Genomic DNA, 10,924 nt, shown 5'->3' on the forward strand with positions numbered 1-10,924 from the left:
AAGGTTTCCTTTGGTTGGAGTCTGCCCTTGCAAATAGTTTAGTTTTCGTGTAAATGTTTTCATGGCTTGCTCTTGATTAAAACGCGTAAAATTTCAGTATTAAAAGCAAAACTTTTACAATAGTCCCCTTAAGAAAAAGAAGCGCGTATTTTGAACAGCTGCCTGGCTTCTGCTGTCAACTTCTAAATGTTGAGGTTATGTATTAAAACGACACGAAAAACAGCAGGTAACATGGTATTTAAAGTTTAAAAATATCTGTTATTTTTCATAATTACTCGGTTCAGGTTACGCCGCCGAGAGTGACAGGTTATGACATGCCTGACATGTTCTGACATGATTTCAGTGACGTTAAAAGCTAACGGTTCATTTTTGGAGAATGTGACGTAAGGCGTGACTAGTTTAGAGAATAAGATGATTATTTTAAATAAGAAAAACAATGATACCTTCGTTGTGAAACTTATTATTGCTAGTGACTGTACGATGAGGTTATGGATGTCTAACTTGTCATTTTGTTAATACTGAGACTGACTGCAATAACAAGCCACGTTCGTAGGCTTCCGTGAAAATACGATGGAAAATAATTTCTGTACCTACATGCGGGGGGCAGCAGTGCCAAATCGTGGTGCCAGTGTGTGATTCGCCTAAGTGTGAAAATATAGCATTTTCGGCGACATCCGAGTGTCGGGGGATGACAAATGGCGCCCCTGTGTCACGAGACAGTGCAATATGCAGCTAGTTATGCGCCAGGCCTTAAGTCCGCCGGGTACACTCAAGCGCATTTTAATACAACGTGACGGTTTAATGTTACTTGATAGGTCTGTCAATTATTTATTTGCTGTTGTATTTTATTATTAGTTACATTTCGACCCAATTTGGTAGCTTCGTATTTTTGACTAGCGATCATAAAGCAAGGTTATCGTATGTCCTAAAACTTTTCCTCAGAGTTACGATCCGAAATAGTAATCTATCGGAAAACTGAAATATTTTTTTCACATCACCATTCGAAAAAGGGCTTTTTGTTCCCTGCTAGGAAGGATCAAAGTGGCACTTTTCTTCCCTGCTAGGAGGGATCAAAGTAACACTTTTCTCTTCTAGCACACTATTTTTACATATTTTTGCACATTATTTTTTTAGTTTAAATAATCTGTTTAAGAATCAGATTGTGTCAACACTAAGATTTTTTTATTTTCCTCATAGTTGATGTAAAAAGAAGTATGTGTCACACGGTATCAACATTATTTCGCGTTGGGCGTTAACACTTGAATCCCTATTGATTCTATTGTATAATCCATCGCTTCATTCAGGATTCAATGTACGCCCTTGACGGATATATATCATTTTGATCCCTTGTAACACAAACTACTATACTTGGGTCAAACTGGGATGTAGTATTCATTTCGGCCTGAATCAGGAGCTCTTTAAAACCACTAGATTTCAACCAAATGTAGACAATATTTTTTCTAAGTGCCGTATTTTCATTGAGATCAATGAGAAATGAAATGAAATTTATTATTCATAACATACAGATAAAGGTTAATATATGAGAATACGGTACCAAGAAAGAAAAAAAAATCAACCAGCCAGATGATTGATACAGTTTCTACGTCACCGAACTATACTTGTCTCTTGGCATAAAAATAAACGTAGGCAGAAAAGCTAAACCATTTTAACATGTAAATAATGATTACAAAACGTACAATGCTCCGAAATCATAATAAAGGTGTTAAACCAGCGTTTATTCTCGTTGGAGGAAATCCAAACAAAATATATCACATTTTAACAAGTGGACCGACGATCCGCCGGCTTTATATTATTATCTATGAAAACATATTATTATTACTTTATGGGTGGGATGATGGATTTTTATCGTTTTGTACTCGCTGGGTTCTAATTTGTCTTTCCTGCTTCCGTTAACTTTTATATAGTTTTCTCAATATAGCCGATTACAGAAAAAAATTCAGTAGAAAGAGGCACGAAATTCAAATTTCCAATGGACGTCATAAGGTATAACATAATTATATATAGTAGGTGTTTAGAATGTTGATATTTTACTTCGCTCAAAAGTTACGTTTTTTTTTTCTTTATTTCTCACTGCACATGGCGCTTTTCTGTTTCGCTCTATGGTTGACTGGAAGAGAATGCCTATAACGACATTAAGTCCGCCTGTTGTACTTTTTGTATGTGCAATAAAGTTTAAAAATAAATAAATAAATAAAAATTTTTAGTTACGAGTTTTTTTTCAAAGTAGTATAACGATATATAATAATTGCTTTTTCAAAAATATGAATGTTTTTGTTTATGAACTTTTGTTTTTGGATTACACCTTTGCCGTCACAATCGTTTTATAATCAATTAGGTACGTTGTACGTATTGTGTACGTACTCGAAAACAATTAGACACTCAAATACGGAAATAAACGGGACTCGAACCTAGGGCCATTACCTTCATACACCCAACTTCAATATTAGGGCTTCCAAATATTATCCGGATAGACAGGAGTAATTTATTCAATAACAAAACTTATACAAACTATTATTAAAATAAGTGTAAACTAAATAAATTAAAACTAAATCTAATAAAATAAATAAATAAAACTTACCCACCTACCTTAGGTTCCCCAGACCTGTCCCCTGCGGATGGGTGCCCATAAGGCTGGCTACATTCCCACGCTGAATAGCTATGCCTATTCTTTGGCCTAGGAATGAGCCAGCCCTAGGGTCACCCGTGGATAGTACTCGGATAATTCGTACAAATTATATTAGAAGCCCTAAACCCGACCAAAGTCGTCAGACAGATAAACAACAAATCATCCGACTTAGCGAAAAGAATGACGTCAGAGGTAGCGCGAAAAAATGCCAATGTCTTTACCAAGAACAACCACAATATACAATTGAGAAACAATGTACAGTCGCCATCAGATACATCGGGGCGGTCGAGGTGCTCATAATACCTGGACACGCACTCTAACGCCTTGGCAATAGAGGCGTGTTTATATATTTTTTAGCGCCTCGGCCGCTCCGATATAGCTGTATAGGTGTCTGTACTTAGAGAGTTTCTTAGAATCTGAAATTATGTATTTTATTAAAAAACGAAGAGGTTGTAGGTAAGTCATCGGATTTCAGGGCGCAAAGTATTTTTATTATGGAGATGACACCTGTCACGTAATCCAAGCTAACTATTTATATACTAACTAACTATGTATGTGAAATATACTATAACGTCAATATTACCTACTGAGTCCATTTTGATGAAGGTGGCAATAGATTTTTGAGACTAAGCTAAAAATTTTAATCGAATTCCAATAAGTAGGTAAATAAAACTGGTGATAAAATTTTAAATATCCTCCTCGTTATCTTTATATAATTTTTAAGAGCCGAACCACCTTTTAATGACACATTTTGTCACGCCATAACCTCTAAAGAACGGACGCTTCGCACGTGGAATTTCATACATTGACCCACGCGTTCCTATCTCTATCACACGCGCATAGTTATATTGCTATCCCGCTCGTACCTACAGTACCATTGACTGCGTCAGCGTCATCATGGGTGGAATATCATTATAATTACGCGCGAGCAATAGAGATAGGAACAGGCGGTCATTGTATGATATTTCTCGTGCTAAGCGTTCTTCCTTTATCATAGTTCCGAGCCAACTTCATATAATACAGTAACGTTCTTTACAATCGTACTGGTAATCTGACCCGATGTCAACTTCGCTTGTCACTACTGTCAAGAGATGACACTCACGCGACAAATTACCGCCACGAGATTTAACAATGCGTTCACTTTAGTTTAAATTATGATTGACAGATGGTTTTTTATACATTTGATTTTCTATTGATTTGACAATAATAGCTAGGAGAGAGTCGTTTCAGTGAAGCATGGGCAGAGAGAAATAATTCTTATGCAAGTAGTACATCTTAAAACTAAAACAAAAGTATCTAAACACAAAATACGTACATCAATGCAAAGTCAAATCAATCAGTCAATCACTTGTTAGATCCAATTTATAAAAAAAGATGTGATTTGGACAGCGAATGTCTAGGAATTCATCATCATCATCATCATCTCAGCCATAAGACGTCTAGGAATTGTAAGGGGGAAATTCAAGGGGCTGGTGGGGGTGGTGGTAACGGGACCAGTTTTCAATGTGACTACATCGGGTTTCTTGAAGCTCAAGAGCACCACTGCAAGGATCGGATGTCGAATTTTGATTTAATAATTATTAATTATGCATATGAGATTAGTTCTAACGATCTTGAGGGCCTACAGCGAACGCCGAAATTCGCGAATTGTCGGCATCTGGTGGTTGTTCTCTGTCACTAATTACGTCTTGATCAGAGTAAAAAAGAAAAATACCTCTTCAATTTGGGAACTTCGGTGTTCACGGTAGGCCCCCTGGTCTAATAGACGTCATAGGCATGGTGCATGTGGACTCGTTTCCAATACTGGCGTGTTTTTATTGACAGTGGAACCGGCGCGCGACAGGTGACGATCGTAAAGCGACGGGAGTAAAACCGGCGCCTTAATGCGTGGGAAGTAGCGGAAGGAAACTGGGGCCAAATTCGACATGTACAACTGTCAGATTTCGCATCCACGTCAAATCAACAGTTGATTTTATTGCATACTGAGTGTTGATTCCATCAACGGTGGATAATATAATTTGGTACAACCAAAACTCAACTCTAAACTAAGGGTGGTTCGGTTTGGTTTGCTTGTCACCCTAACTGTGGATTATTAATGTCAAATTTTGACATTGTACGTATTCGAGAACTTATGATTTTTCCCACATCACCGGGAGGTCAACACGATAAATCAAATCAAATCAAAATCAAATCATCTCATTTATTCGTGATAAACTATAACATACACAAGTAAATAACAACAAAGAAAGTTAAACATAAAATAAATAAATAGTTTACCACGAAATGGTCCCGCCTCAGCATAAAATGCTAACCCAAAAGTCAGCGCTGATCTTCCGGTGAGACCATTTGTGGGTCACGAACGCAGCTGTACGACACGGCCCCATCATAAAACAGAACGCGACTTGGCGGCGGAGATACGTCAAACGTCGCTTGTCGAATAGGGGTCCTGGGTTATTACTTGTTAGTTTAAACTTTAAAAAATATTAAATAGTGGAAAGAACCTGGTGCAATAAAACCGAGATTCCTTCTAAAGCTTGACCGCTCGCTTACTCACCTGTTATCTCCGAGTTAACCTTATCTATCGGCTTATCGGGTTAAACAGACTAATCCCATATAACAAAGACGTGAAAGTGTGTCTGTTTGATCGCCCTGTTATAATAATTAATAACTATGTCATATAATATTGAGCCTTCCGTGTGTAGTCAGCGATAGCAGATAAGGTGAGTTGTTCTTGTAGCTTTTATTTTCTTAAAATTTGGTTCATTTTCAACATCCCGCATTCGGTTATCGTTTCACTTATACTTGTCCGTACATGTGTTGGCGTTAATGAGACGTACGATAACTAAATGACATACTAATTAAAACAAATATATTATACATTGCTAATCCGCGAAAAAAATAATAGCACGGGTTAGCGCTTAGCACTGATTGTCTAGCACATTATAATAGCACGGGTTAGCGCTTAGCACTGATTGTCTAGCACATTATAATAGCACGGGTTAGCGCTTAGCACTGATTGTCTAGCACATTATAATAGCACGGGTTAGCGCTTAGCACTGATTGTCTAGCACATTATAATAGCACGGGTTAGCGCTTAGCACTGATTGTCTAGCACATTATAATAGCACGGGTTAGCGCTTAGCACTGATTGTCTAGCACATTATCGTTTCGCGGATTAGCAAAGTGATATTTTTGTTTTAATATGTATGGATTTCCGCATTTGTAACGCTGATTCTATTCTTTATTTAAATGACATCATTCAGATAGCATTCTGATGTCAATCTACGTTCAAATTGGCCTATCGCTTATGAATTGGGCCCGTAAAGTTATTCCAGTGTCCACAGTATGCAGTGGTGTCATGCTAACTATAATTTCTTCTCGCGCGAGTTGAACCGACATTTAAGTGCCCACAAATATACTTTATCTTTGGAATTTAAGATAGTGTCGGTAAGAGAATTTGAGTCAGTACTTTAAAAATTGATTCCTACCAATATTATTAATACTATAATATTTCAGTACTTATTTCTTAACCCTTAAACTGATTTAGACGAAATTTTGTATGAAAATATAAATTTTGTGCCAAAATATTACTTTCATAAATATTTGTATGAAACTAATATTTTGTATGAAAGTATGACGTAAGTCTCTAACAAGTTTAAAAAGTACAAGTAAGGGATTGAAAAATTGAGTCGCGTCTCAGGACTAGAATGTTGACATCACTAGTTTGAGATGAGCTAAAGATAGCGAGTTTAGCGCCTGCGGGTGTATGGAGCTTAGGCACGAAATTTATTTAACTGTCGTCTTAGAATGTTACCAACCTGCTCGTATACTTATCGTATGTAGTAGACAATTATTCGCCTCTTGAAAATAGGATTGCATTTTCATTGCAACCTGTTTAAGTTTTTATTGAGATAGTCAATGCTATATTTCTCGCATCGAATGATGGTACCTACGATAGTTCCTTTCAAATATTTTTTGGTTAGGAAACCAAACATTATTTAAAGAAATGTATTTTTACTGTTTTTTATAAGTATAATGTTTCATTTAGAAAGAAACCAGTGTGCTATTAAAGTTTAAAATAATGTCTACAAATATTTTACGTAACATCTACTCCATAAAACCTGACAAGTGCGAGTTTGCCGAGGCCGCCTTCTTTTTAGTATTCGTTCTTATAGCGGCAACAGAAATTACATCATCTGTGAAAATTCAACCTGTCTAGTTATCTCGGTTCATGAGATACAGCCTGCGGACAGGAAGACAGACAGACAGTGGAGTCTTAATAATAAGGGTCCCGTTTTGACCCTTTGGGTGCAGAAACCTACTAAAGATGAACTCCCAGGTTCCCGACAAATTTTATAAGTCCTCCTAAAGTCGGTTAAAAAGAATACAAATATGTCTGTCGTTTTAAAGTTTACTGGTTTATTAGAAGTCCGGAGGCTGCCAAGCGACGTGTTACTTCCAAAACGGAATATATTAACATTAGAAGCAACTCGCCCCGGTCTCCCCTAGGGACGCTCTCGCGCCAAAACTTTAAACTTAAATAGATACTACTTAGTTCACATTTTGACTGAACTGTAGGTCATAAATGAGCATTTTTATTTATAATATAAAAGTACAACTTTAAAAAAGGACAGGACTCTGTGTTATTATGTATTGTAAAAAAAAGATAAGTAGGAGTAGGAAAACCTCTATGGGCCTCTAAGTAATAGGTAATCCGTACTAATATATGATATATATATTATATATGCGAAAGTATGTCTGTTACCTACCTCTTCACGCTTAAACCGCTAAACCGATTTGGATAAAATTTGGTATGGAGATTTGGGTCTCAAGAAAGGACATATGAGAGATTACATTAACCATCATCATCATCATCCTAGGCAGAAGAAGTCACAGGCAGAAGCCAGTGATGAACTGATGAATAAACGTATCTACATCGATCGTTCTTACGCTTACAAAAATATCGAATCTGATCAAATTTTATGATATTTCGTGAACTAAATCGAGACCGTGCCTGGCCCACATATGATAACTATAAAATATTCCGTCGTCAGTATTACCATTAATCATAAATTAATTAGCTATAGCCAATTTATAGGCAACGTGATGAAAAGTGAAATTGGGTAATAATTATAAGGCAGTATTTCCACCAGAGACGTGCGAGGTTGCGTAGGTACATCCAGTAGATTTTTTACTTTTTTGCGAACAAACATCCAATAGCTAGCTTATTAATCGCTCTATTATTACTTAGGTACTTAATTTTTCTACTTAATTTTACAGTGCATTGGTGTTAGCTGTAATGCTGTAAAATTTAATTTCAATAAATATCAATATCAATATCAATATCAATCCATGTTTGTTAAGAACTAATAGAATCGCTTCATTTACCTGTCCTCGCTCAGCGCAGCTCTAGTCGACATTTTACTAGTTCTTAACAAACACATCTCCAATGCATCCTCGCACATATCTGGTGGAAACGCACTCGGAAAATTGTATTGACATGATAGCTGTCATGCTTCTCATCGAGTTTTAAAAATTATGTAGCGGGGATGCTACCTATAGCACTTGCGAAACCCCTCCGATGCAGATTCTCACCTTACCTATATAACTAAGGTACTCATTTAATATTGTTTAATCATATAATTATTTGACAATATTGTTTTCTTATATTTGTATCTCTCTCGGAATCCCCAATGCAATCGCCATTCGAATAAAATGCCACATTAGTCATAATACCGTCCGTCATTATCATTAGCTGATCGCGATATCATTTAGATATATCGCCAAGCCGGCAATCACTTCAGCGGCCAATCCTAATCATCCCGACTATTGGATTAGCTGTCACGCTACGAGTACCTAGTCGCGACGTTGTGCGTTGGCAGCTTGCGCGGTTATACCGAGTGAGTATTGTAATGGGAGCAAAAGTTACTTATTGGTGCTTTTATATGTGACTGAATTGTCATTCAAGTCCAAAAAAGTCTTGTCCATACGGGCAAGGACAGCATTCGCTCGGTGTACCGTTTACATGTCATTAAAGTGTCAAAAGGGTCTCTTCGTGTTGGATTCGGGACGGCACACACTTCCCAAATGTCCGGGGAGCATCATCATATGTAGTAACAATATTAATGTTTGAAAAAGAATAAATAATTGAAATTTAAAAATAATAAAAACGCTGGGAAGATTGTGGATGTGAATTTAATGTATGTATGGAGTGAGCACTCTAGGCCTACTTATCAATAAAAGTCTGCAGCGGATTTGATAGCCCACGCAGTGTAAGTGTTATGTAAACGTCATAATTTCATAGAAGTTTGACGTTTAAAATGGCACTTGCACTGCGTGGGCTATCAAAATCGCTGCAGACTTTTTACGGGCTGACTATATCTATGCCGATGATCGGTTAAGAGAGTGACTGTAAATTTATTTATATGAGCCTAGAGTGTCCCAATGCTGGACAAAGGCCTCCCTCCTCCCTTCCTACGTATCCCGGTCCTGACCCGTCTCCCACCAGTTCCTATTAATACTGCTAGGACTTACTTAACTGCTGCTGGTAGGTTTCCTATTATAATTATTCTTACAGAGCGCGAGTCCTTTAGCGACGAACTGGAAAAGTTAAGTTAGTTTTTGTAATGAAAACCCGCAAAGCTCTGACCCAGTTGGGTCAACAGTTGTTTACTAGGTACTAATAAAGCTGAAATAGGTCGTAATCTAAATCAGAGCCTGTATGTATTTAAAAATAAGATACAAAGCCCCTGTGACGTGGTGACACTATTCCAAATAAGGTGTTGTCTGCATCAGATACACACAGAATAATAAAGACTACCAATCTAGCGTAGGCACACATACTAGGTGTTCACAGAAATGATCAACTCAAACACGGAGATGCGCTCCAGAAGTCGAGTAGTAGATGTAGGTGTCAAGACTGTTAAGCTCAAGTGGGAGTCCCACTGTGAGACTGGGCTGGACACGTCTGCCTCATATGGAAAGGTGCGCCAGAATGGTTACCGAGTTGGACCCAAAGAACACCATATATGGTGCAGGCCGGGGTGCAGGCAGACCAAAAAGGATCATGACTTGGACGGAATCTATCCGGATAGGAGGGAAAGTACAAATGACAGGGTAGAGTGGAGGAAATGAGAGGAGGCCTTTGTCTTTACCCAGTGGGACACTAAATCAGGATAACTAAAATCTTTTTTAAACAGTATCTGTCCGATAAAGATTATTCTTAAAGCGTTCCGAAGCCCTCGAGTTATTTAGTTAACAGATACAGGTTAGAATTTGACCAAGAAAAGTCTACAGCGTTTTTGATAGCCCACGCAGTGCAAGTGTTATTCATTCATCTTAATTTCATAGATATTTAACGTTTAGGATAACACTTGCACGGCGTGGGCTATCAAAATCGCTGCAGACTTTTCTTGGTCTAACTCTAGCAGTCTTTATTCTTTACCAGTCTCTGTCGATATGTAAAGTAAAATTCAGCCTGCCTAAAAGAGGGCGGCCAATAGCGATCGGGTGAGGGACGTTTGCATTTAGAAATCTATATGCGGCGGATACCAATCGACGTTTTGCATGTACGAGTAGGCTTTCTTTTTAACCCACTTTAGAAGAGTTGTAAAATGTAAAGTTACAATTAAGTTTCATGGTCAGCTTTCAAGTTAATTCGAACGTACAATGATATCAGATTGATGTCATTCAGTTAACGTGCATTTCACTCGTGTCCGTACATGTATATTATATAGGCGCGTGCGAGACGCACGATAACTAAATAACAAGATTCAAATATAATTCTGCCGTCAGTGTAATGGCCTGTCAGACTTTCCTATGTACAGTCAGTTATACTATTAGCTCTGAAACCCGTGCATGCATTTTTATATACGCTAAGTTATGTTATGATAATAATGAGTTTACCAAGAGAAAGTTATAATTGCCATAAAATTAACTAAACATTTATATAATTATGCAGCGGTAAACATATCATACCTATGCTCTAATAATCTAGTTAATCTCGAATGTCCTTAATATACAGCTTCTAATTTTGAGTTAAACGCCTAATACAGGGGATACATTTGCCGCAAATGTAAATATAGTAAACGCACGACCCAATCCACGGCAACAGCACTATATCTAGGCAATAAATAAGCAATAAAAGGGTTACGAGTCACGCCGCACTAGCCCCATTACCAGGCTTCTCTTGCGGTCAAGTCAGAGGGGTCGTAGGAATTAGTTTTTGTCTCTCCTGTGGACATGTCCAAAGTTAACAGGATAGTGGACGACCGCTCC

The sequence above is a fragment of the Cydia fagiglandana genome, chromosome Z (genome assembly GCF_963556715.1).
Source record: "Cydia fagiglandana chromosome Z, ilCydFagi1.1, whole genome shotgun sequence".
Classification (NCBI taxonomy): Eukaryota; Metazoa; Arthropoda; class Insecta; order Lepidoptera; family Tortricidae; genus Cydia; species Cydia fagiglandana.